This window comes from Bacillus rossius, chromosome 1 (genome assembly GCF_032445375.1).
Source record: "Bacillus rossius redtenbacheri isolate Brsri chromosome 1, Brsri_v3, whole genome shotgun sequence".
Lineage (NCBI taxonomy): Eukaryota > Metazoa > Arthropoda > Insecta > Phasmatodea > Bacillidae > Bacillus > Bacillus rossius.
This window is the reverse complement of record NC_086330.1, coordinates 69,575,130-69,601,702: the sequence shown is the minus strand read 5'-3', so window position 1 is coordinate 69,601,702 and position 26,573 is coordinate 69,575,130. Positions and strand designations below refer to the sequence as shown.

General features: G+C 44.2%; 1 protein-coding gene across 1 annotated transcript in view; it reads left to right on the top strand.

Moving 5' to 3' along the window:
* The window catches only part of LOC134537422 (lysosomal alpha-mannosidase-like), a 173,888-nt gene that overhangs the window by 80,532 nt on the left and 66,783 nt on the right, over nucleotides 1-26,573 (top strand). The window lies entirely within an intron of this gene.

Here is a 26,573-nt window from a genome sequence, read left to right as displayed (position 1 = left end):
GAATCTACAATAAGATGGATGATAAAACGAATCAAGAGAAGGCTGACATGCTGTACATGTACGGACTTGTGGATGGCAACGAAAGTGGAGAGAATATTGTAATGAGAACTTTAAAACGAGACGCATGTGAAGTCTGCGTTACTCTTAGTGGCAGCCATCATGAGCAGTCGTTGTGATGTGGAAATTATGCTGCTGGAAGTTGTTAAAATAAACATATTCCTTAAATAAAGGGCGTCCTTTTATTCCATTTATTTCAGTATTGTTTCTCATGATCTAATAACACATAAGTTACCATCCTCTAGCACATTAATGGTTGAGTTCTGAGTATATATTGTAAATTGATTTGTGGATTTTTAGTTGTATGCTGTCAGCTTATAACGTATGCTCTAGAAATACTGGAAAAAAATATTCTGATTCATGTTTAGATAATTTTCATCCCACAAATGTGCTACTGTATTAATAAGTTTACCTGATATTTTAATTTATATTACTTAATTGTTAGGAACCTGGATACCATTTTATCTCCCTACCTACTAGATAAAGTAAAGACATGAAATGATCTATTGTGCATCAGGTTGATAAAATAAATTCATTGTAACACACAGGACTACGGCAACAGATTTGGCAATTTTATTCTATACAAACTAGGCATCGTTTTAGCTGGAGAAATAAGAACTCTGACGTCCCTCGCCCTGTGGTCCCTAAGTCCCTGTTGCGAATTGTCCTGAAACTCGCCTTGGTTTGCCCGCGTAGGTCCAGTCGGAGAGATAGTGGAGTTCAGGCCAACATGGCCGGGACCGGGAAACGTAGGACCGGGAGGGAATCCTGTAGAGGTTAGATTTGAAGATTAAGGAAGAAAGGAAAAGACGTTGTTGTCCGTTTTCACGAGCTAATTAATTCCGACGAAGCCCTATCGCAGCCTGACCGACACGTTGCAGGACGAACGTTCTCCCTCGCCGCGACCCGGACTCCTGGAAATACACTGGTAGCAACTTATACACGACTTGATATGGCTGCGGAGGCAGTCCCGTGACGAAACGTGCTTGTTGCGAGAATAATTCAGCCGTACAAAGTAACTCATACGCGGCCTGATACGACTACGGAGACAGTCCCGTGACGAACTTGCTGGTTGCGAGAATTATACCGTACTGAGCGCGGGTCCCGAGCGGAGCGAGCGAAAGCACATCTGCTCGGCTCGGAGACTGGCAAACCACTGTCTCCCCCGCCCGCAGGCGCGTCGCTACGCGCGGGCCGCGGATGAGGGGAAGGGGAAATAGGCTGGCGTGAGAGAGACGCGACTCGCGGCGGGCCAGGCTGCGGTTTTACATATTACGAGCACATCACTTGAAAATAAATACAAAATCATTTAAATACAAATTATTCAAGAGTAATGACGACATTATAGATTTTTATACAAAAACGTAAACACAAGTTATTCAGAATTATGAAAATATTACAAAATTATACAAAATGTAGACACTTGTGAGTATTTACAACAGGAACATAATGACACAATAATTATAAGATAGTAGAAAATATTAACAAAACACATGGTCGTTTGTGGATGTTCCAGGGCGCACGCGGGTGCGTCCCTGATCGTAGACACTGCACTGCACTTAGGTTCCACTAATGGGGAAAATAACTTCCTTAGCCCCACGTTGGTGGACAGGTATGGCCTTTACGTCTATGAGGGCATGACGACTGTCGTCATATGCCCTCCCTCTCCAGTAGAGTCACCACGGGGTCACCGAGGTCGACCAGATCACCCAGGATGGTGTCGTCATCTGTTACGTCCTCAGTGAGTGGCCCGCCGTCGACATTGTCGTCGTCATCGTCGGCCAGAAGTACCCGGTCCACAAAGCGCTCCAGCTCTATCATGCTTGCGCCTCGCGGGCGCCTTCTGTCTGTCCTGTCAGGTGTCCTTGTCCAACCCTCAGTCATAGGTTGGGAGCAGTCGCCCCCTCCTGACTTTCCCTCGAGGGAGACTGTGTCGGTCCCCTCGTGGTGTCATGTTCGTGAATCACGTCCCGTGGGTCGTCGTCTCTGTCGTCGGTCATCCCGTCCGCCAATATGATATCGTCCCTGTGTACCTTTGTCGTGCGTCCATAAGCGCGACGGACGAGGTACTTCGTGGTCCCCAGTCTGTCAATCACCTCCTGCAGACCTGCACACTTTGGGGCCAGGCTGGCGCAGAAGCCCCTTTCGCCAGACAACAGGTGGTGAAACCTGACAAAAACTTGCTGGCCAGGTTCCAGTTGCCCTGGGGACTGGTGTGTCTGAGGCATACGTCGGGCCAGGTATCGTTTCTGGCATCGTCGGGCGTCTTCGCGTCGATCTTCTGCGGTCGTTTCATGCGAGTCGGCGAGTGTGCGTGCCTCCCCGGGCAGGGGGAGGTTCCGGCCCTGCACCAGTTCCGCGGGGGAGTGGCAAGTGACAACGTTTGTCCGACGGCGCAGGCAATACAGCAGCGTCGGCAGGTGCAGGTCCCACTTGGCATGGACCTCGTCCAACCAGATGCGCAGCTGAGTCTTAATTTTCTGATTCCGCCTTTCGGTCGGATTTGCACGTGAATGGTAGGTGGGCGTGGTGTGGTGCTCCACCCCCAACCCTCGCAGGACATTTGCCAGTTTCTCCCCGTGAACTGCACCCCGTTTTCCGTCAGGAGGACAGCGGGGTACCCGTATCGCGGGAAGAACTCACGCTCAAGCAGAGAAATCACGGTGCTGGCCTTCACATTTGGCACTGCGAACGCCTCCGCCCAGTGGGTGAAGACGTCCGTGACAACTACGATGAAGCGCTGGCCACGGGACGTGCGAGGATACGGCCCCATGATATCCACCGCCACAGTGTGGAAGGGATCTCAGGGCTGTCGTGGGACCTGTTGCTCCTTACTGTCGATTCTTCTGGACTTCCGCTCCTGGCAACGCTGGCAGGCCCGCACGTAGCATCGTACCTCTGCCGCATCGTCAGGCCAGTGGAAAGTCCGTCTGACCTCATGCAGCATCTGCTCCGCGCCCGGGTGTCCTGCCAGGGGATGGTCATACAGGAAGCCCAGGACCCAGCGCTTAGCCTCGGGCGGCACGTGAGTCTGCCACCTGCTCGTCCTGTCAGCCCCCCTGGTCTGGAGCACCCCGTTCAGACTCCGGCAGCCCGGTACCACCCCTTCCCCGCACTCTGTCAGTCGAGTCTGGGTATCGGGGTCCTGGAGCTGCACAGCATGGACACACGAAAGCTGTTCGGTTGTGGTTTCTGGTCGAGCGTCTGGCGCAGGGGCAGTGGAGCTGGACAGCGCGTACAATGCGCATGGCCACGGCACCGAGTCCTCGACCCCGTGTTCGCGCTCAGGGAGGAGCACCTCCTCCCAGCCCTGGTGGTCACAGAACTCGCTCCCAGGATCCGGATTCCGGGACAACTCGTCGGCCAGCTGATTCTCTCATCCAGGGACGTGTTCAACCGTGATCGAGAATTCCTGAATCAGCATGGCCCTCCGAGTGAACTTAGACTTCCGGCCCTGAGCGAAGTCTAGCCAGCGTAGGCACTGGCTGTCGGTTCTCAGTGTGAATGAGCGTCCCTCGATGTGGTGACGGTAGCACTGCAGGGCCCAGACCACTGCAAAACACTCCTGCTCATTCATGTGATACCTCTGTTCAGCCTGTCCAAACTTTGCGCTGGCGTACTCGATCACACGCTTCACTCCGTCGTCATCCACTCGGTACAGCACCGCACCCATCCCCTCCTAACTCGCATTCGTCTGGATGAAGATGGGGTGGCTGGGAACCAGACATGAGACATGTGTACTGAACTGGTACCTAACCTGCAGCAAGGCCTTATCAGCGGCGGGGGTCGACCGGAACTTGGTCTTTGGCGACAGTAGGTCTGTCAGCAGGGCCATGATCATGGCGAAGTCGGGGACAAAGGAATGCAGCCAGTAGAGCAGCCCCAGCAGCTTCTGGAGCTGATCCTGGTCCTCGGTGCCCCTTCCCCTCGATCAGCTCCAACTGCTCGGGTCGGGGGCGGCACCCCTCCACTGTCACTATGTGCCCCAGGAATTCGATCTCCGTGGCCCTAATGTGACATTTCTTTGGGGCACAGGTCAGTCTGTGTCTGGCCCTACATTCCAGCACCATTGCCAGGTGGTGTGCGTGTTCCTCGCACATCCTGGACCAGATGATGACATCATCCAGATAGGCACTGGCGAATTCACCAATGTACCTGTGCAGAACACGTACCATCAGGGCCTGGAATGTGGCAGGGGCGTCCATGAGACCAAAAGGCATGGCACAGAACTGATATCGCCGGCCGTCTGGTGCCATAAACGTAGTTTTCGGGTGTTCTTCAGGGCATACTGGCACCTGCCAGTAGCCTGACTTCAAGTCAAGAGTCGTGAAAATGGTCGCATCCCCCAGTCCGGCTAGAGCGTCTGTGATGTTGATTTGTGGGGGCGGGGCGGGAATAGTCAGTTGGTTCACTGCTTTGAAGTTTATGCAAAAGCCTAAACTTCCGTCCTTCTTGGTGGCCAGCACCACCCTCGAGTTGTAGGGGGAGGTACTGGGCTCTACCACCCCATCGTGTAGTATTTCATCAATCTGTGTCTGAATGGCCTCACACTCTCGGAGCACGAACCCGTATACCTTCTCGAAGGGAGGGCGGTGTTGCACCATAGGTATCCGGTGTTCCGTCACAGTCGTACATCTTAGCCGGTCCGCGGCCGCAAATACCTGTGATTGGGAGGTGAGGACACTGTTGATGGCATCGATGTGCTCGGCTGGGACGCCGTGTTGGAGGTCCTCTAGGCGGATGACTGACCGAGGGGGACTGGGAGGAGCCTGGTTCATGCCCTACACTGTTCAGCATCCCCTGATGCCGAAGTGCATCCGCCCAGCTTGTACCTCCACGGTTGCATCGACCTCGTACAGCCATGGTACTCCCAGGATCAGCCCCTCGCGAAGCACTGGGACCACCCAGGCCTCGATGTGGCTAATGTGACCAACAATGCTCAATGTTACCTGAGTGGTGCCCCCTGCTGCGGCCACGGAAACTTTGGTGGCCAGGTGCACCAGCTCCTTCCTCGGGGTCACCGCCTCCTCCGTCATCAGGTGGGCTGCGATGTAGGACTGGCTGACGGCGGTGTCCACCAGGGCTAGCATCTCCACCCGTTAGCGCGGACGAGCACCCGCACCAGCTCCTGCTCCTTGGGGCCGACCCGTCCAAGCTGGGCAGTTGTCTGTTCCCCACCGCTCCCGATGTCTGGGCTGTCCGGGCATGGGGAACTCGCAGAGAGGTTGCCGGCTCGCCCTGGAGTCGACGGGCCGACACTCTGGTCAGCCACCTCGCCGGCAGCAGGCCGGTGGAGCGGTTGGTCCGGTTCCGGGAAAACCTCTGCCGGGGCCTCTGTAGTCGTGGTGGCACTCTGTTGTTTCTGCGGCCGCCTCAGCACAGAAACAGCTGGCTGGTAGCGAACTCGTTCCTCGCCATTCCCCGACGGCGAATGTGATGTCAGTGTTATCGGCGTGAGTGGTGGTTGACAAGTCCTGGTTACTGGGTCTGCCGGTGGTTGGTGGAACGGGGAGCGGCACCCAGATGTCCTTCCGCCTCCGTCCCCGCGTTTCCCGTCTGCGATGCACCGCTTTCGCGTGCTTCTTCCCACACGACTCTGGTGGGGCACAAGCGATGCCATTGGTATGCCTCCAGGCAAAACCGGCACCGCGGCGGGCGCTCATCCTTTATTCCATCCTGTGTCCCTGTCGGCCTGGTTTCCGTTCTTCCGTGATGTTCCCTGGTGCCACCTCGATAAATCGCCTTCCGAGGTCCCGCACCATCAGTGAACTTCACGACTGCCATGTCATTGTCCGTGACTTCCGTGAGAGTCACCCCTCTTGACTCTGCGCCGACCTGGGAAACCTGCAGGCCCCTGGGTGCCGTTCTCCACTGGAACAGGTCGCGCTCAATTACGCGAGCGAGGGCCACGAACTCCTCCATGCCTCGTCCGGCGGCTGTCCTCATGAAGGGGCGAAACTCCGGTAACAGCTGTTTGACGATGGTCGGTAATGCCGCACTTATGTCCCCACCTGTCCCCATCCATCTGAACAGGCACAGCCTTTCATAGATAAATTGTTCCGCGCTCTCTTCCTCGTCCTGAGTCCGGCAATACAAAGTCATCAGACACATCGCATGTGCCTGATCTTTGTCGTATCTAGCCTCGACTTGACGCACAAAGTTCCCCCAATCAGTGTCGGAACTCCCGGCCATTGACCACCAGTTCCTCGCATCTCTGCGGAGCTGCCCTGTCACTCGCGACGCCCACTCTGCCTGTCGCACTTCGTACAACTTCAGAAGGTGCTCGCACTCCCGCAGAAACTACCGCGGGTTCTCATTGTCACTCCCCGAGAACACTGGCAATACGAACGGCGCATTCACGTATCGCACGACCGAACCCTCAAAGTCCGCGGGCCTGTCACTCTGTTCACGTTCCCTGCTGTTGTCTGCCCTGACCATGTCGTTCACACTCCCTGCTGCGCCACTCATCCCACACACTACGTCTTTAATGTCACTTATCCCAGAGTCCTCACTTTCGCCCATCTCTGTCTCGAAGCTGATCAGATTGACTGTGTCCTGTTCTTTTTTTTTTCCTGCCATCCATCACGCCGGCATGCCGCGGCACTACTGATCTGGGACGTAATCTATCTGCCTGGTAATACAGTCTGTACCTTCCCGCCCCGTTATCTTGCGCTGGTGATCCCGCTGCATCGCCGTCTTGGGTTCCCGTCGCTCTCACGTCGCGTTATCTCGCGCCGACGTCTCGGATTCGCGCTGTTCCCGCGCCACGCAGCCGCACCTGATTCCGTCCGCGCCTGAGCATGCGAGATCCAGCCCGTCCCTTTTACGTGCGTTTATCTTCTGGCCACACTAGTTGGGCACCACATGACGTCCCTCGCCCTGTGGTTCCTAAGTCCCTGTTGCGAATTGTCCTGAAACTCGCCTCGATTTGCCCGCGTAGCTCCAGTCGGAGAGATATTGGAGTTCAGGCCAACGTGGCCGGGACCAGGAAACGTAGGACCGAGAGGGAATCCTGTAGAGGTTAGATGTGAAGATTAAGGTAGAAAGGAGAAGACATTTTTGTCCGTTTTCACGAGCTAATTTATTCCGACGAAGCCCTATCGCAGCCTGACCGACATGTTGCAGGACGAACCTTCTACCTCGCCGCGATCCGGACTCCTGGAAATACACTGGTAGCAAGTTATACACGACTTGATATGACTGCGGAGGCAGTCCCGTGATGAAACGTGCTGGTTGCGATAATTCAGCCATACAAAGTAACTCCTACGTGGCCTGATACGGCTACGGAGACAGTCCCGTGACGAACTTGCTGGTTGCGAGAAATTCAGCAGTACAAAATAACTCATACGCGGCCTGATACGACTGTGGAGACAGTCCCGTGACGAACTTGCTGGTTTCGAGAATTATACCGTACTGAGCGCGCGTCCCGAGCGGAGCGAGCGAGAGCACATCTGCTCGGCTCGGAGACCGGCAAACCACTGTCTCCCCCGCTCGCCCGCGCGTCGCTACGCGCGGGCCGCGGATGAGGGGAAGGGGAAATAGGCCGGCGTGGGAGAGACGCGACTCGCGGCGGGCCAGGCTGCGGTTTTACATATTACGAGCACATCACTTGAAAATAAATACAAAATCATTTAAATACAAATTTTTCAAGAGTAGTGACGACATTATAGATTATTATACAAAAACGTAAACACAAGTTATTCAGAATTATGCAAATATTACAAAATTGTACAAAACGTAGATACTCGTGAGTATTTACAACAGGAACATAATGACACAATAATTATAAGATAGTAGAAATTATTAACAAAACACGTGGTCGTTTGTGGATGTTCCAGGGCGCATGCGGGTGCATTCCTGATTGTATAAACTGCACTGCACTTAGGTTGCACTAATGGGGAAAATACCTCCCTTAGGCCCAATTTGGTGGACAGGTACGGCCTCTACATCTAGGAGGGCACGACGACAGTCGTCAACTCTTATCCGCCCTCTAGGAATATTAAACAATCTTGAATTCAATACAGTTTTGATCCTACCTCGCTATTTAAGTCCAAATCTGCCTCATTGTGTCCTCCCCTCTTGTAGAGGCCGAGTACTCAAAGGAATCACCCACTGATCTTCTCCAATTTAATTTTTAATAAATTTAAAACAACTACCACGTTTTATTTTTATCGGAATCTAAGTGTAGGCTTTAAACTCAACGAAAACTAAGACTTAATAAAAGATTTGGTAAATATGTACAGTCGCGGTAGATACCAAAAAAAAAAATGCTACAAATCTGAAAATACTTTTATTCTGTGCCCTTTCACTTCCTCTTTTCAAATCAACCGGCGGAGGTAAGAAATTCCAAATACTTTAGGAGATATCGAATTTTTAAATTTCATCATATGTAGAGTCGCGGTAGATTCCAAAAAAAATGCTAAAAATCTGAAAATACTTTTATTCTGTGCTCTTTCACTTCCTCTTTTCAAATCAACCGGCGGAGGTAAGAAATTCCAAATACTTTAGGAGATATCGAATTTTTTAATTTTCATCACAATACCTGCGTAGTATGCGGCGAATACCATTGTTTCTTGTCATAGATAATAAGGTTTCTTGTTTACGAGTATCATGTTTCTTATTGGACAATTTTGTCACGTGACTGTTCCGTGATTGGCCAGTATTCAAATGAACCAATAGGTGATTATTTATTCCGTGATTGCTCAGTATTCAAATGAACCAATACGTGATTATTTATTCATTTATTGTTTAATACGATGTTTAATTAATCGGTCAACTTCTGCCGTGAACGACTACATCATTTCCTTATAGTGGCAAAGGAAATGTACCCGCCTCCAACTTAGGTGAGTTTTTAACATTTCTAATTTTAAAGTATTATTTTTTTATTTGGATATTGTTGCGCAAGTAATAAGTAAAAAAAAAAATTACGTGAGTTGTTAATGTTCATCATTTGTCCGGGTTTTGTTAGGTCAGGTCAGTTACATTATAAATAATTTAAAACTAAAGAACCATTAAATTAAATTCACATTATTTTTAATGTCCGCTTAGTTTGAAAGTATTTATAATGTAACTGACCTGACCTAATCGACCATTTTATTTATTACGCATTCACTAACACACGTCAAAATAAAAAATGGCGACGTTCGAAGGGTTAAACGGGCGTTGTATTGCTAAATTAAAAAATTTGATATCTCATAAAGTATTTGGAATTTCTTATCTCCGCCGGTTGATTTGAAAAGAGGAAGTGAAAGAGCATAGAATAAAAGTATTTTCGGATTGCTAGCATTTTTTTCCGCATGAATACGCAGGTATTGTGATGAAAATTAAAAAATTCGATATCTCCGAAAATAGTTGGAATTTCTTATCTCCGCCAGTTGATTTGAAAAGAGGAAGTGAAAGAGCACAGAATAAAAGTATTTTCGGATTTTTAGCAATTTTTTTGGCATCTACCGCGACTGTACATATTTACCAAAGATTTGGTTCAAATTGGGTTTTGTATGAAATTGATTAAACTTCAATCGCATATTTATTTTACTGACATCAAGCCAAATTGTGCACAACAATATTACAAACTGTTAACCAAAGCCAACACGACCAATTTAAATAAGGTTAATTATGTTACTTAAAATTGTTAAATATAATATCAAGGTATAATTGAACTTCACTAAGTTACCTCAAGATATAGTAGGTATTCTCATCCATTTTTACATGCTTTATATTAGCTTCACCTGTATGTTTGTTTGTCTGTCCGTCTGTAACTCTTTCGACTAAGAGTGAGTGGCTTATCACTGTAAAAGTCCCACCAATTTCATTATGTTCGTTAGCCGAGCGGTCTAAAGCGCGCGACTGCTGTGACATCAGCTTTCGGATTCAGCGATCGTGGGTTCTACTCCCAGCCACGCTGATATTTCCCCCCCCCCCCCCCGGTAAATTCTAAGATTATATTCATACATCTAACTGTAAATGATTCGGAGAGACTTTACCATTTCTTTGTGACGTTGCAACTCCAAATAGTTATCTCAGATGGTAATAGGTAGTGTCGGTAACTCATTTCCCTATGATAATTATACATAAATATAGTTTAAAAAACATGCTTTTAAAGAATATCAAACTAAAAAGTTAAAAATAAATATAGTTTAAAAAACTAAAAATAACATATAATGATTTAATGATCACCTAAAGAAATGAACTCCAGTACTAGAAATGTTATATACATTCTCGAGAAAATAATAAAGACAATAAATAACTTTCTTTTAAAACTAATTGTCTTAAAATCTCTCTCTAAGCGGGTGTTTTCGAACCTCAATTTTTTTAAGAATGCTTAATCATCAACTTTGCGACACCAACAGCTAGCAATAAAAGTCTTCTTCATCTTTTACACATATGAAATTTTTTTTTAAATAAGTCTAAAACACAAAGAATTTTGCAACTTTCCATTGTTTGTTTCTTTTGAGTTTGTGCTCCACTTCTGGGCGCGCGGAGTTTCCCCAAATCTGATGCACCAACACCATCAGAAAAAGGCCAGGACTGTAAATACAGTTTGTTCCGCAGCACTTTCAAAGGCGAAGCTTAAAATATTACGCTTCACACTATCCGTCATATATGGGCAGTAAACAACGTCAGCCACCTCGTTTTCATCGCAGCTCGCAAGACCGAATAATCGTGCTCGCAGGCCATCTTCTCCCTCAACACTCACACGCAGAAGTTGTCGGCCTTACTCCGGCTGCAGTCAAACCACAGAACAAACCATTCACGTACGCAAGCATACGCACTGCACCACAGCACACCTACAGAGTCCTTCTTGCGCGCAACACTTGACCATTCACTCAGTGCCCCAGTGTCGCTTCCACCTGCGGCTTAGCGCGGCCCACCCTAGAGCCCGAGACTGCCCACAACACAATTTTATCGCGGCCCATCCTATGGCCCTTCATCTAGCTGTTTGACCACACCAGATAATTGGACAAGAAAGATCGTTTGATCATGCGGCCAGGTCCCGGTTCCGCATCGTTCATGTTCGAGGTAATGAGAACAGTGTGGTAGATGTGCTGTCACTCATTTACGACCAAGGAGAATTTGAGGCAGTTCATGCAGAGTCATAAATGTGTATCGCTCGTTATTCAGTTAATTCGGGAGGCGTTTACTAATCTGGCTGTATGACAGAGGGAAGACCCTGAAATGGTGTCTATCCATGAGTCGTGTAACGCTGGAAATTGCAAGGATTTCACTGATGTCAAAGATGTGATCTGTTTTGTTAACAAGTGGGGGGAAATATTTTGCTTGGGTTCACAAAGAAGTGAGGCCCATGTTATTATGGTACTACCATGCTACACCTTTGGGAGGTCACATGGGTAGCCTCAAAATACAGCAAATGATCGGGAAAGAATTGTACTGAAAAGGAATCCATGAGGAGATAAAAGAGTATGTAGAGAAATACCGCGCATGCCAGTTAACAAAACAACCTCAAAATTCCATGTTTGTCATGTCTTCGGTGCAAACTCCTGAAAGTTTTCATAGATATGTTCGGGCCTCAGCCCTACTCCAGCAGAAGTCACAACTGCATTCTCATTCTGGAGGATGAGTTTTCCAGGTGTGTGTTTATGATCCTCTTACGGGATATGAAGGCATCTTCATTTAACAGAAAACCCGAATATCAAATTTGTCAGATCTTCAGGAGAATTGATCTTTTGGTCTCTGATAACGCGACCTAATTTACCTCGAAAACAATGACCGACATGTGTGTTAGGTGGGGGTTAAAGCAGGTGCATACCAGTCCCTAATACTCATGCCCCAACCTATTTGAAAGAGTTAATAATTCCATAAAAGTAGTGTTGACCATTTTCCATCATCACAAGCAGTGGTCATGGGGCACTGAGTTGGCATCGTTGAATATCGCTTTGAATTCGGTCGCACATGGGGCGACGGGGAAAACATCGAGTATGACCTTTTTTTTCAGAGAGTTGTTGCACCCCTTTCTAAGTGTTTGGAAGGTAGTGCCTTCTCTTTTAGATGAGTCGGGGGAAAAACTAGAGCCAGTCTGGGCTGAAGTGCAGAATTCCTTGGAACATGCTCATAGGTTCATGGGCAAAATGTACAAAAAAGACTGTATAGGATCTACTATTGCTGTGTCGAAAGATCTCTCTAAGCAAGAAAGGTGATTATGTTTCAAGCAAACTAAGCTTGGCCTTTGATAGATCCTACAAAGTAAAGTGATTTCTGACTCCAGTTACAGTACATTTTTGAAGATCCAGAAAGTGGCTTTGTGGTGAAGAAATATCATCTTTCAGCCATCAAAAAATTTGTTACCTCCTAATAAGGTTTGGTAAGTAATCTTACGTTCTAGTGTGTTTTCATGTTTCTTATCATGTACTTTAGAGAGTGTTTCACGTGTTTCTTCTTGAGTTTTTTCTCTTCGTTTGGATAGGAAATGTTATTGGATTTTGAGTTTTAGGATCTTAGTGCTTTGTCACTGTTTGTAATGCTGTTGTGAGCGGGTTTTTCCTTGATCATTTTTTCCTGCTGTCTGTTGGTCTCCTTTTTTGGCTCCTTGGGAAGATGAGTTTTAGGGCGGTGACTGGACGTGTCTTTCATCTCGTCACTTTTCGGAGGTGTATTGGGGTGTTACTCCCGCGGTCGGGTGCCCATGTAATTTGGCCGCAACTTGTTGCTCGGGTGCGCTGTGAATTCTTCGTTTGATTGTTATGCTGCCTGCTGTTTTTTTTTCTGTATTAGGCTTTTCTGTGAGTGATGATAGTGCGGCGGGCGACTGCGAGAGTGCAGCAACTCTCGGAGGTTGCTAGGCTGGCGCGCGAGGCTTGTTGAGTCTCCCTGCTAGTGGCAGAAATGTCTGGAAGAAGCTACCGATTCGGAGGAGTGAGAGAGGGGAGAGAGGTGTTGCTGTCTAGCGGTTTTGTGGGTCATTACGAACTACGGAAAGGACTTTTGAACATGGCTTGGAATGAAGAGCTGACTGTTACGCGAATGTGGTGGTGTCGTAGCAGAGTCCACCGGAAAAAGAATTCGCTGTGTAGGAATGAGAAGTAACTTTTTTCAACGTTGGTTAAATATTTATTAGCAAAGCCAGTTATTAACTTGGTTTTCCTTTTTGCGTGGAAAAGTCGTACCAATCTCTGGTATTTTCAATGTCACTGGTGACATAGTGTCGAACGCGGTCGATGTGTGCCAAATTCAGGCCTGATAGAATTTGAGGTTAAGAATGTGTGCCTTTAAGCTTTTACTGGGGGTGTGAAATGTACGCGCAAGTTAGGCTCAGCGTATTGTGAAGATTAGGCCTGTAGAAGGCGATATGTCGGTGGCTACTAGAGCTTGGAGGTTCATGTTGTGGTTGCATGCGTTCCAGGCCCATTATCCTGCTAATGGTATAGGGTAACATGGCATTCAAGAATAGCAGCTGACCCTGTGTGCGAAGAATTAACTTCTCGTTATTATTTTTCCTTTTACGAATCATCTGTTCCAGTCAACCAAATGTAAGACATTCTCCTTTTTTGTATGAATTATGAGTGTGGCCCAGGGGAGTTTACTACAGGATGACATGCGTGCATGGTGCGCGCCACCCGGTGAAAGTTATCCTGCTGTTTTAATTTATTTTGTGTTTTATATATTTTGCAAGCTGCTTTCCCCTTTGCTGTGGTACAATTTAAACTTAATTGAGTTTTGCTGTGGGGTTGTTCTGCGTTCATCCAAAGAGAATAAACAAAGTAAAGTAAAGTGCGAGGCAAACCAATTGCCATACTTGTAATTTACTAAAATTAGGGTTTTATATATATTTTTATGTAATGCCTGCAACGAAAATATTTTTAAAAATATCAAATTTTACTTTTTCGGTTTACAAAAAACGGTGGCTTAAATATGCCTTATTTAAGTTTTGATTATGAGAAACTTTTAATCGAGGAGTGCTGGAATAATTTAAGTAACTTAAAGCTGAGCATGCAATAACTGATAAAGTATTGATCTCCAATAAGTGTTAGTCTTCTGGCATCAACAAATTATGATACCAAAGACTTATTGAGTACAGAGAATGTTTATAGTGGGTCGAGAGTTCAAAACCGTTAGTGTAAATGCATATATATTATTATTATTTATATTTATAAACTTTTTGAATTTTTCTTTTATATTAATATGCTACTTTGAGATCGTCTTTAAATAAATTAGCATGTGGGTCAGTACAGCATCCTGCCCTGTCATTGATGCTGGCCTAGTACTAAGTATTGTGTGGTTAAATGTGAGGATGCCCAAGATTTTTATTGATGTATGTTAGTTGTTCTTAATAGAAATGGTTGTCAAATTTGTGTATAGAGTCATTTGTTCTGTATTCTCCTTCAGTTGTTACTGTAGCCTTGTCATAAATTCCGTTAATCATAATTCATTAGACTCTATAAGTGGAGACACGGCTAGACAAAACCTTGGTTGGATGGACAGAGTGTGAAATGTAGTTCATGAACTGGCTGTACCACTGAAATTACCTCACCTGGTGTAGGTATATTACTTCCTTCCAAAACTCCAGTCCCTGTGCCGATTCCTTAAAATCCCAACCCCATTTATGATTGTCTACTGTGGTTTTGACCATATTTGTAGGTTCTGTTTTATTATCTATGTCTACAGACATAGTGTCGCATCAGATAATTCTGAGTCACTGGACACTCGACTACCAGCCCTAGACCTCCCTCTCAGCATATATGGTGGTATGTTATGAGTAGTATATAATAGGGGCTCCGGAAACAGGCCTCAGGCGGTGGATTGAGATTGTCGGTCCGCCATCTTGGATTGTGACGTCACGGCGGCCATCTTGGATTGTGAGGTCACGGCGGCCATCTTGGATTGTGAGGTCACGGCGACCATCTTGGATAAGCGTAACGTGACACTTTTTCGTGCGTGCAGCCGGCGTAACGGGACACAGCGTAACGGGACATAACGTAACGGGACAAGTAGATCACGGCGGCCATTTTGGATCCGCCATCTTGGATCCGCCATTTTGGATGACGTCATTGTGTTCTAGAAAATTCCGGTGATGTGTTTTCCGCCATATTGGATGATGACGTCACCGTTGCAATTTTTGTTACGGCCGCCATCTTGAAATTTGGACGCCATCTTGAAAATCTTTAATTATTATCCGATTTTAATGAAAAAAATTCCAAAATTCATCAAAAAATTAACTTATTCGAATTCTGATTGATTATATCGATCATCGTCCTCGGTTCGAACCCGGTGAGTGCAAAAAAAAACTAAAAATGGCGACAGGCTCCTTCCTCAATGGTGGATGCAGGCAGACTGACTCCTACCACATTTTTTTCAAAGCATATATATCGTCAGCTGGTATGACGACATGTCCGCCATCTTATCTTCATCCGCTGGAGACCACCATCTTGTTTTCGTCTGCTAGAGTGTGCCGATAACATGTAGTATAATTATCTGGTCACCATACTTTTGTCCTCAACTGTTGACATTGAACATTGACCTTGACCTTTGTTCTTGACCTTGAACTTTGACCTTGACCTTGAACTTTGACCTTGACCTTGAACTTTGACCTTGACCTTGAAATTTGACCTTGACCTTGAAATTTGACCTTGACCTTGAAATTTGACCTTGACCTTGAAATTTGACCTTGACCTTGAAATTTGACCTTGACCTTGAACTTTGACCTTGACCTTGAACTTTGACCTTGACCTTGAACTTTGACCTTGACCTTGAACTTTGACCTTGACCTTGAACTTTGACCTTGACCTTTAACTTTGACCTTGACCTTGAAATTTGACCTTGACCTTGAACTTTGACCTTGACCTTGAACTTTGACCTTGACCTTGAACTTTGACCTTGACTTTGAAATTTGACCTTGACCTTGAAATTTGACTTTGTCCTTGTCGACCATCATGGACCCGACATTTAATGTTCAGTACATGCTACCAGGAGCGACCAACTGCTGGAGTACGTCATCTTGTGTGTGTACTCATATTATAGAGTACATTTACATCTGGTTAATTTTATTTTAACCTGCTACAGTGCAGTAATCATTTATTACCGAGGTGCCCCCCGCCATCTTGAAATTCGGACACCATCTTGAAATCATGTAATAATGTAGCTAGAAAAGCGGGAAAAAATCCAAAATTCATCAAAAAAATCACTCATTAACTTACAAATCGAATCGATGGATCCCTGTCCACGGTTCGATTCTTGACCAGTGACAGTTGTAACTAATTATTAAATAAATGTTAGGTTCTGTTTTCCATTACCTTTCGCGGAGTTTATTAATCATTCGCTCTACGAAAAACAACTCAAGTCAATATACCTGACCAACGAATTAAATCAGTGCCGATTACCCTATTATGAAACTCTAATTTTTCAATAATCTAAATAACATATAAGCCGTTCATGTACAAAGCCACACATATAGATCAATTGTCTTCAGTCCATAAGACCGAGTCATGACATTATCAGACGTATAGGCTAGTCATTTCAGGACCACATGAACTTCGTCGTTATCTAATTATATTCTATTAATCCAACGTGACATTTTTTAAACATACTAAAGGATCAAGTAACCTTGAAAAATATTTTAGTAACACCAAGAGGTTTTAAATTAGTAAATATTCAATCACTACATTTTGTACTACGCGCAATCAACAAAAGGGAAGCACTAACAACGAAAAGACAGCACCACCAACGAAAAGGCAGCACATTTGGAAGCACCGACAACGAAAAGGCAGCACATTTGGAAGCACCGTCAACGAAAAGGCAGCACATTTGGAAGCACCGACAACGTAAAGGCAGCACATTTGGAAGCACCAACAACGAAAAGGCAGCACATTTGGAAGCACCGACAACGAAAAGGCAGCACATTTGGAAGCACCGACAACGAAAAGGCAGCACATTTGGAAGCACCGACAACGAAAAGGCAGCACATTTGGAAGCACCGACAACGAAAAGGCAGCACATTTGGAAGCACCGACAACGAAAAGGCAGCACATTTGGAAGCACCGTCATCGAAAAGGCAGCACATTTGGTAGCACCGACAACGAGAAGGCAGCACATTTGGAAGCACCGACAACGAAAAGGCAGCACATTTGGAAGCACCGACTACGAAAAAGGCAGCACATTTGGAAGCACCGTCATCGAAAAGGCAGCACATTTGGAAGCACCGACAACGAAAAGGCAGCACATTTGGAAGCACCGACAACGAAAAGGCAGCACATTTGGAAGCACCGACAACGAAAAGGCAGCACATTTGGAAGCACCGACTACGAAAAGGCAGCACATTTGGAAGCACCGACAACGAAAAGGCAGCACATTTGGAAGCACCGTCATCGAAAAGGCAGCACATTTGGAAGCACCGACAACGAAAAGGCAGCACATTTGGAAGCACCGACTACGAAAAGGCAGCACATTTGGAAGCATCGCCATCGAAAAGGCAGCACATTTGGAAGCACCGACAACGAAAAGGCAGCACATTTGGAAGCACCGACAACGAAAAGGCAGCACATTTGGAAGCACCGACAACAAAAAGGCAGCACATTTGGAAGCACCGACAACGAAAAGGCAGCACATTTGGAAGCACCGACAACGAAAAGGCAGCACATTTGGAAGCACCGACTACGAAAAGGCAGCACATTTGGAAGCACCGACTACGAAAAGGCAGCACATTTGGAAGCACCGACAACGAAAAGGCAGCACATTTGGAAGCACCGACAACGAAAAGGCAGCACATTTGGAAGCACCGACAACGAAAAGGCAGCACATTTGGAAGCACCGACAACGAAAAGGCAGCACATTTGGAAGCACCGACAACGAAAAGGCAGCACATTGGAAGCACCGACAACGAAAAGGCAGCACATTTGGAAGCACCGACAACAAAAAGGCAGCACATTTGGAAGCACCGACAACGAAAAGGCAGCACATTTGGAAGCACCGACAACGAAAAGGCAGCACATTTGGAAGCACCGACAACGAAAAGGCAGCACATTTGGAAGCACCGACAACGAAAAGGCAGCACATTTGGAAGCACCGACAACGAAAAGGCAGCACATTTGGAAGCACCGACAACGAAAAGGCAGCACATTTGGAAGCACCGACAACAAAAAGGCAGCACATTTGGAAGCACCGACAACGAAAAGGCAGCACATTTGGAAGCACCGACAACGAAAAGGCAGCACATTTGGAAGCACCGACAACGAAAAGGCAGCACTTTTGGAAGCACCGACTACGAAAAAGGCTTCACATTTGGAAGCACCGTCATCGAAAAGGCAGCACATTTGGAAGCACCGTCATCGAAAAGGCAGCACATTTGGTAGCACCGACAACGAGAAGGCAGCACATTTGGAAGCACCGACAACGAAAAGGCAGCACATTTGGAAGCACCGACTACGAAAAGGCAGCACATTTGGAAGCACCGACAACGAAAAGGCAGCACATTTGGAAGCACCGTCATCGAAAAGGCAGCACATTTGGACGCACCGACAACGAAAAGGCAGCACATTTGGAAGCACCGACTACGAAAAGGCAGCACATTTGGAAGCACCGCCATCGAAAAGGCAGCACATTTGGAAGCACCGACAACGAAAAGGCAGCACAATTGGAAGCACCGACAACGAAAAGGCAGCACATTTGGAAGCACCGACAACGAAAAGGCAGCACCGACAACGAAAAGGCAGCACATTTGGAAGCACCGACAACGAAAAGGCAGCAGCGACAACGAAAAGGCAGCACATTTGGAAGCACCGACAACGAAAAAACAGCACCGACAACGAAAAGGCAGCACATTTGGAAGCACCGACAACGAAAAGGCAGCACCGACAACGAAAAGGCAGCACATTTGGAAGCACCGACAACGAAAAGGCAGCACATTGGAAGCACCGACAACGAAAAGGCAGCACATTTGGAAGCACCGCCAACGAAAAGGCAGCACATTTTGGATGCATCATCGAATAAGGAAGCACATTTGGAAGCTCCATCAACTAAAAAAGGCAAAAAGGAAGCACAAGTTACGAGATCTAAGTCTTAGTAAGAAATCATAATACAAGAAATAAAAACATTACATTCTTATAATTTAAATTATTTATTTTATTGCTTTACATTATACAAATGCAAGTAAAACAAGTCAATATTGTATGTAGCCAACATTCCTCAGTTCCTTGTGTATGAAGGATATTTCTTTGATGCACGAATAGTTTCCTGCAGAAAGCGAACCATTTAGTAGTCTTAGCCGGTCAACCAATATGTTTGGATCTTTCCATGATGTGTAATCATTCTCTTCTACCACCATCTTCCTTGCACCTTTATAATAAATATTATGATCTCTGGTGTTTTCCGTTTTACCACCAACCTCAGGGTAACTTTCATGTTTGAGACGGTGATCATCACAAGCTTTATCAGATTTATTTAATATATCACGTCGTTTCCATCGTTTCGGTCTCAGGACACCGCCACATTCTTCGATCTTGGCAGCTTTAGGTGCTTCATCATAGTCTATGTCTTTGTCAACAGCCTCAGAGTCACTGTAACAATCACCGTAGAAGGAATCGTCTTCACCCAATTTACCGTAATAATTCGATGTTGATGATGTTGAAGTGTCTTCATCGTCTTCGTGCTTCCTTTTTAGGAGTCCATCATTTTTACAAAGTAGGAAAGATCTATTTGAATTCGGCTGGAATATATTCTCACTTTTTACGTTAAGGATTCTTCCATTGTCTTCATACTTCCGTAAATCATCAACCTTCTTCAATTTAAGTTCTTTGTTAAGATCGGAAGAGCCAAGAAAATTATTGTCGTAATGCAGATCACTCTTCCTTAGGCTAGTAGATTCATCGTTGTCCTCTAGCTTGTACGCAGGCTTGGCGCTACAAGTTCTGCCATGTCTTTTTAGGCTCTCTCTCCGTGTAAACGACTTGCTACATCGAACACAACTTATCATATTGCGCAGTGAATTTTTAACACAGTCATTCTTCTCGTGTTGTCTTTTATTCTTTCTCAAGATAAATTCTTTACTGCAAAACTTACACCTATGTTCTTTTGAAACAGCGTCAGATCCCAAATCGGAATTCATATTAGTTACTGAGACTAATGCCAGATACCAATTGAGTGTTTTAAATTAGATTCAATACTTAAATAGAAATTTTTTCATATTTCATCAGCGAGAATTAATATATCTCATGCAAAAGTACTTTATGCATGTAGTTCTGCTTTTCAACAACAGATATCGCCACATGTCGCTTGCAGGTAAATAATATTTAGTTATTTTATGCGGGATGCGGGATGCTCACTAACGATCGCAAAAGAAGGATGGCTTCGTTAGACTCCATGGAAAAGGAAGTTCGTCTTGCATGTTGGTGCTCCACAGATGTCTCATGGCGTAATATTAATTTGACTAAGTAATGATATTTGTTTATTCCACCTGATAAAAATATTGCAAGTTTTGATTTAGTAGCAGAAATTATCGAATTAAATGTAACTCCAAATAAAATGACATGTCTCATTAGAACAAAAAAAATCCATGCAGAGAGCGGTTTCTCAGAATAGTCAGAAACACTTGAAGAAACCACAGGAATGATTGCAAGAACACGGGAAAAACCATCAAAATATTGTCAAGAATAATCAGGAGCACACTGAGAAAACCACTATAATATTAACAATAATAATCGGAAGCACACGGAGAAAACCATCATAATATTGGCAAGAATAATCAGAAGCACACGAAGAAAACCGCCACAAGTTTTCTTTGATATCATTAAAATACAAAAAAAAAAATTAATAAAAAATAAAAACGAAAAAAATTCAAACATTCTGCTAGCTTGTGAACTTCTCATTGTTGAGCAAAGATAGAGTTCTAGTACAAGCCAGAATGTTTGAATTTTTTTCGTTTTTATTTTTTATTAATTTTTTTTTGTATTTTAATGATATCAAAGAAAACTTGTGGCGGTTTTCTTCGTGTGCTTCTGATTATTCTTGCCAATATTATGATGGTTTTCTCCGTGTGCTTCCGATTATTATTGTTAATATTATAGTGGTTTTCTCAGTGTGCTCCTGATTATTCTTGACAATATTTTGATGGTTTTTCCCGTGTTCTTGCAATCATTCCTGTGGTTTCTTCAAGTGTTTCTGACTATTCTGAGAAACCGCTCTCTGCATGGATTTTTTTTGTTCTAATGAGACATGTCATTTTATTTGGAGTTACATTTAATTCGATAATTTCTGCTACTAAATCAAAACTTGCAATATTTTTATCAGGTGGAATTAACAAATATCATTACTTAGTCAAATTAATATTACGCCATGAGACATCTGTGGAGCACCAACATGCAAGACGAACTTCCTTTTCCTTGGAGTCTAACGAAGCCATCCTTCTTTTGCGATCGTTAGTGAGCATCCCGCATCCCGCATAAAATAACTAAATATTATTTACCTGCAAGCGACATGTGGCGATATCTGTTGTTGAAAAGCAGAACTACATGCATAAAGTACTTTTGCATGAGATATATTAATTCTCGCTGATGAAATATGAAAAAATTTCTATTTAAGTATTGAATCTAATTTAAAACACTTAATTGGTATCTGGCATTAGTCTCAGTAACTAATATGAATTCCGATTTGGGATCTGACGCTGTTTCAAAAGAACATAAGTGTAAGTTTTGCAGTAAAGAATTTATCTTGAGAAAGAATAAAAGACAACACGAGAAGAATGACTGTGTTAAAAATTCACTGCGCAATATGATAAGTTGTGTTCGATGTAGCAAGTCGTTTACACGGAGAGAGAGCCTAAAAAGACATGGCAGAACTTGTAGCGCCAAGCCTGCGTACAAGCTAGAGGACAACGATGAATCTACTAGCCTAAGGAAGAGTGATCTGCATTACGACAATAATTTTCTTGGCTCTTCCGATCTTGACAAAGAACTTAAATTGAAGAAGGTTGATGATTTACGGAAGTATGAAGACAATGGAAGAATCCTTAACGTAAAAAGTGAGAATATATTCCAGCCGAATTCAAGTAGATCTTTCCTACTTTGTAAAAATGATGGACTCCTAAAAAGGAAGCACGAAGACGATGAAGACACTTCAACATCATCAACATCGAATTATTACGGTAAATTGGGTGAAGACGATTCCTTCTACGGTGATTGTTACAGTGACTCTGAGGCTGTTGACAAAGACATAGACTATGATGAAGCACCTAAAGCTGCCAAGATCGAAGAATGTGGCGGTGTCCTGAGACCGAAACGATGGAAACGACGTGATATATTAAATAAATCTGATCAAGCTTGTGATGATCACCGTCTCAAACATGAAAGTTACCCTGAGGTTGGTGGTAAAACGGAAGACACCAGAGATCATAATATTTATTATAACGGTGCAAGGAAGATGGTGGTAGAAGAGAATGATTACACATCATGGAAAGATCCAAACATATTGGTTGACCGGCTAAGACTACTACATGGTTCGCTTTGTGCAGGAAACTATTCGTGCATCAAAGAAATATCCTTCATACTCAAGGAACTGAGGAATGTTGGCTACATACAATATTGACTTGTTTTACTTGCATTTGTATAATGTAAAGCAATAAAATAAATAATTTAAATTATAAGAATGTAATGTTTTTATTTCTTGTATTATGATTTCTTACTAAGACTTAGATCTCGTAACTTGTGCTTCCTTTTTGCCTTTTTTAGTTGATGGAGCTTCCAAATGTGCTTCCTTATTCGATGATGCATCCAAAATGTGCTGCCTTTTCGTTGGCGGTGCTTCCAAATGTGCTGCCTTTTCGTTGTCGGTGCTTCCAATGTGCTGCCTTTTCGTTGTCGGTGCTTCCAAATGTGCTGCCTTTTCGTTGTCGGTGCTTCCAAATGTGCTGCCTTTTCGTTGTCGGTGCTTCCAAATGTGCTGCCTTTTCGTTGTCGGTGCTTCCAAATGTGCTGCCTTTTCGTTGTCGGTGCTTCCAAATGTGCTGCCTTTTCGTAGTCGGTGCTTCCAAATGTGCTGCCTTTTCGTAGTCGGTGCTTCCAAATGTGCTGCCTTTTCGTTGTCGGTGCTTCCAAATGTGCTGCCTTTTCGATGACGGTGCTTCCAAATGTGCTGCCTTTTCGTTGTCGGTGCTTCCAAATGTGCTGCCTTTTCGTAGTCGGTGCTTCCAAATGTGCTGCCTTTTCGTTGTCGGTGCTTCCAAATGTGCTGCCTTTTCGTTGTAGGTGCTTCCAAATGTGCTGCCTTTTCGTTGTCGGTGCTTCCAAATGTGCTGCCTTTTCGATGACGGTGCTTCCAAATGTGCTGCCTTTTTCGTAGTCGGTGCTTCCAAATGTGCTGCCTTTTCGTTGTCGGTGCTTCCAAATGTGCTGCCTTTTCGTTGTCGGTGCTTTCAAATGTGCTGCATTTTCGTTGTCGGTGCTTCCAAATGTGCTGCCTTTTCGTTGTCGGTGCTTCCAAATGTGCTGCCTTTTTGTTGTCGGTGCTTCCAAATGTGCTGCCTTTTCGTTGTCGGTGCTTCCAAATGTGCTGCCTTTTCGTTGTCGGTGCTTCCAAATGTGCTGCCTTTTCGTTGTTGGTGCTTCCAAATGTGCTGCCTTTACGTTGTCGGTGCTTCCAAATGTGCTGCCTTTTCGATGACGGTGCTTCCAAATGTGCTGCCTTTTCGTTGTCGGTGCTTCCAAATGTGCAACCTTTTCGTTGGTGGTGCTGTCTTTTCGTTGTCAGTGCTACCCTTTTGTTGATTGCGCGTAGTACAAAATGTAGTGATTGAATATTTACTAATTTAAAACCTCTTGGTGTTACTAAAATATTTTTCAATGTTACTTGATCCTTTAGTATGTTTAAAAAATGTCACGTTGGATTAATAGAATATAATTAGATAACGACGAAGTTCATGTGGTCCTGAAATGACTAGCCTATACGTCTGATAATGTCATGACTCGGTCTTATGGACTGAAGACAATTGATCTATATGTGTGGCTTTGTACATGAACGGCTTATATGTTATTTAGATTATTGAAAAATTAGAGTTTCATAATAGGGTAATCGGCACTGATTTAATTCGTTGGTCAGGTATATTGACTTGAGTTGTTTTTCGTAGAGCGAATGATTAATAAACTCCGCGAAAGGTAATGGAAAACAGAACCTAACATTTATTTAATAATTAGTTACAACTGTCACTGGTCAAGAATCGAACCGTGGACAGGGATCCATCGATTCGATTTGTAAGTTAATGAGTGATTTTTTTGATGAATTTTGGATTTTTTCCCGCTTTTCTAGCTACATTATTACATGATTTCAAGATGGCGTCCGAATTAGAGATGGCGGGGGGCACCTCGGTAATAAATGATTACTGCACTGTAGCAGGTTAAAATAAAATTAACCAGATGTAAATGTACTCTATAATATGAGTACACACACAAGATGACGTACTCCAGCAGTTGGTCGCTCCTGGTAGCATGTACTGAACATTAAATGTCGGGTCCATGATGGTCGACAAGGACAAAGTCAAATTTCAAGGTCAAGGTCAAATTTCAAAGTCAAGGTCAAATTTCAAAGTCAAGGTCAAAGTTCAAGGTCAAGGTCAAAGTTCAAGGTCAAGGTCAAATTTCAAGGTCAAGGTCAAATTTCAAGGTCAAGGTCAAAGTTCAAGGTCAAGGTCAAAGTTCAAGGTCAAGGTCAAAGTTCAAGGTCAAGGTCAAAGTTCAAGGTCAAGGTCAAAGTTCAAGGTCAAGGTCAAAGTTCAAGGTCAAGGTCAAATTTCAAGGTCAAGGTCAAAGTTCAAGGTCAAGGTCAAATTTTAAGGTCAAGGTCAAATTTCAAGGTCAAGGTCAAATTTCAATGTCAAGGTCAAATTTCAAGGTCAAGGTCAAATTTCAAGGTCAAATTTCCAGGTCAAGGTCAATGTTCAATGTCAACAGTTGAGGACAAAGGTATGGTGACCAGATAATTATACTACATGTTATCGGCACACTCTAGCAGACGAAAACAAGATGGTGGTCTCCAGCGGATGAAGATAAGATGGCGGACATGTCGTCATACCAGCTGACGATATATATGCTTTGAAAAAAATGTGGTAGGAGTCAGTCTGCCTGCATCCACCATTGAGGAAGGAGCCTGTCGCCATTTTTAGTTTTTTTTGCACTCACCGGGTTCGAACCGAGGACGATGATCGATATAATCAATCAGAATTCGAATAAGTTAATTTTTTGATGAATTTTGGAATTTTTTTCATTAAAATCGGATAATAATTAAAGATTTTCAAGATGGCGTCCAAATTTCAAGATGGCGGCCGTAACAAAAATTGCAACGGTGACGTCATCATCCAATATGGCGGAAAACACATCACCGGAATTTTCTAGAACACAATGACGTCATCCAAAATGGCGGATCCAAGATGGCGGATCCAAAATGGCCGCCGTGATCTACTTGTCCCGTTACGTTATGTCCCGTTACGCTGTGTCCCGTTACGCCGGCTGCACGCACGAAAAAGTGTCACGTTACGCTTATCCAAGATGGTCGCCGTGACCTCACAATCCAAGATGGCCGCCGTGACCTCACAATCCAAGATGGCCGCCGTGACGTCACAATCCAAGATGGCGGACCGACAATCTCAATCCACCGCCAGAGGCCTGTTTCCGGAGCCCCTATTATATACTACTGTTATGGTTAGTCATTTAAACATATAATATTAAATTAACACAAAAAAAACCTAGATAAGCAAGACATATAATAACAAAATTATAATTCTGCGATAGCTTTAGCCTATGTTCGCCCCTTGTTATGGCGCCACTATCTATAGGTTATCCACCCTCTGTGTTGTAGCTAATGTGTTCGTGAATAATAGTATATATATTTAGTGTAGTGTCATGTGAAATTTCATACCTTTAGTTTTATTTTATCTTACTTCATTTGTAAATTTCTGTATAAAAATACAAAGATATGATGCATCTCTATTGCTTTTACCAGACTATATTTTAACAGCACAAAACTCATATACTTAACAGCAACATATTAACAGAATATAATTTGATACACTGTTATCATGAATATACTTATAAGTAGGGACCGAAAAAATTCGCGGATTCAATTACCTCTAGGATAGCCTCCATTATCCTCTCCATTTCTCAAGTAAACACGCGTGTTCATTGGGTACTAAATTGTGAGGCGTCTCCACTGGGTAGCTTGTGATTCCACGCTTTATTGGTCGATAGTCTCTCATTGGTCCAGAGAGCTCCAGTTAAACTGCGAGCCAATAGCAGAACCAGCAGAATTGTTCACATGTTTGAATTTCAGCCTATCACGAAATAATACGCGAATTTTTCCGGTCTCTACTTATAAGTCTTAAAAATAATATTTCACATTTTGAAAACAATACTCTACCCCTTAATAAATTCAAGAAAATAGTGATTACCTAGCTAATAAATTATGCTAATGCTCAAAACTTCTACAGTTCAATGGTTGGCTAATATTGTTCAAAAACTAACTTAGTTAACCTTAAGCTCTTGTTTACAGTTCTTAATTCTCAAACAAAAAGAATTATAAATATTAATGCT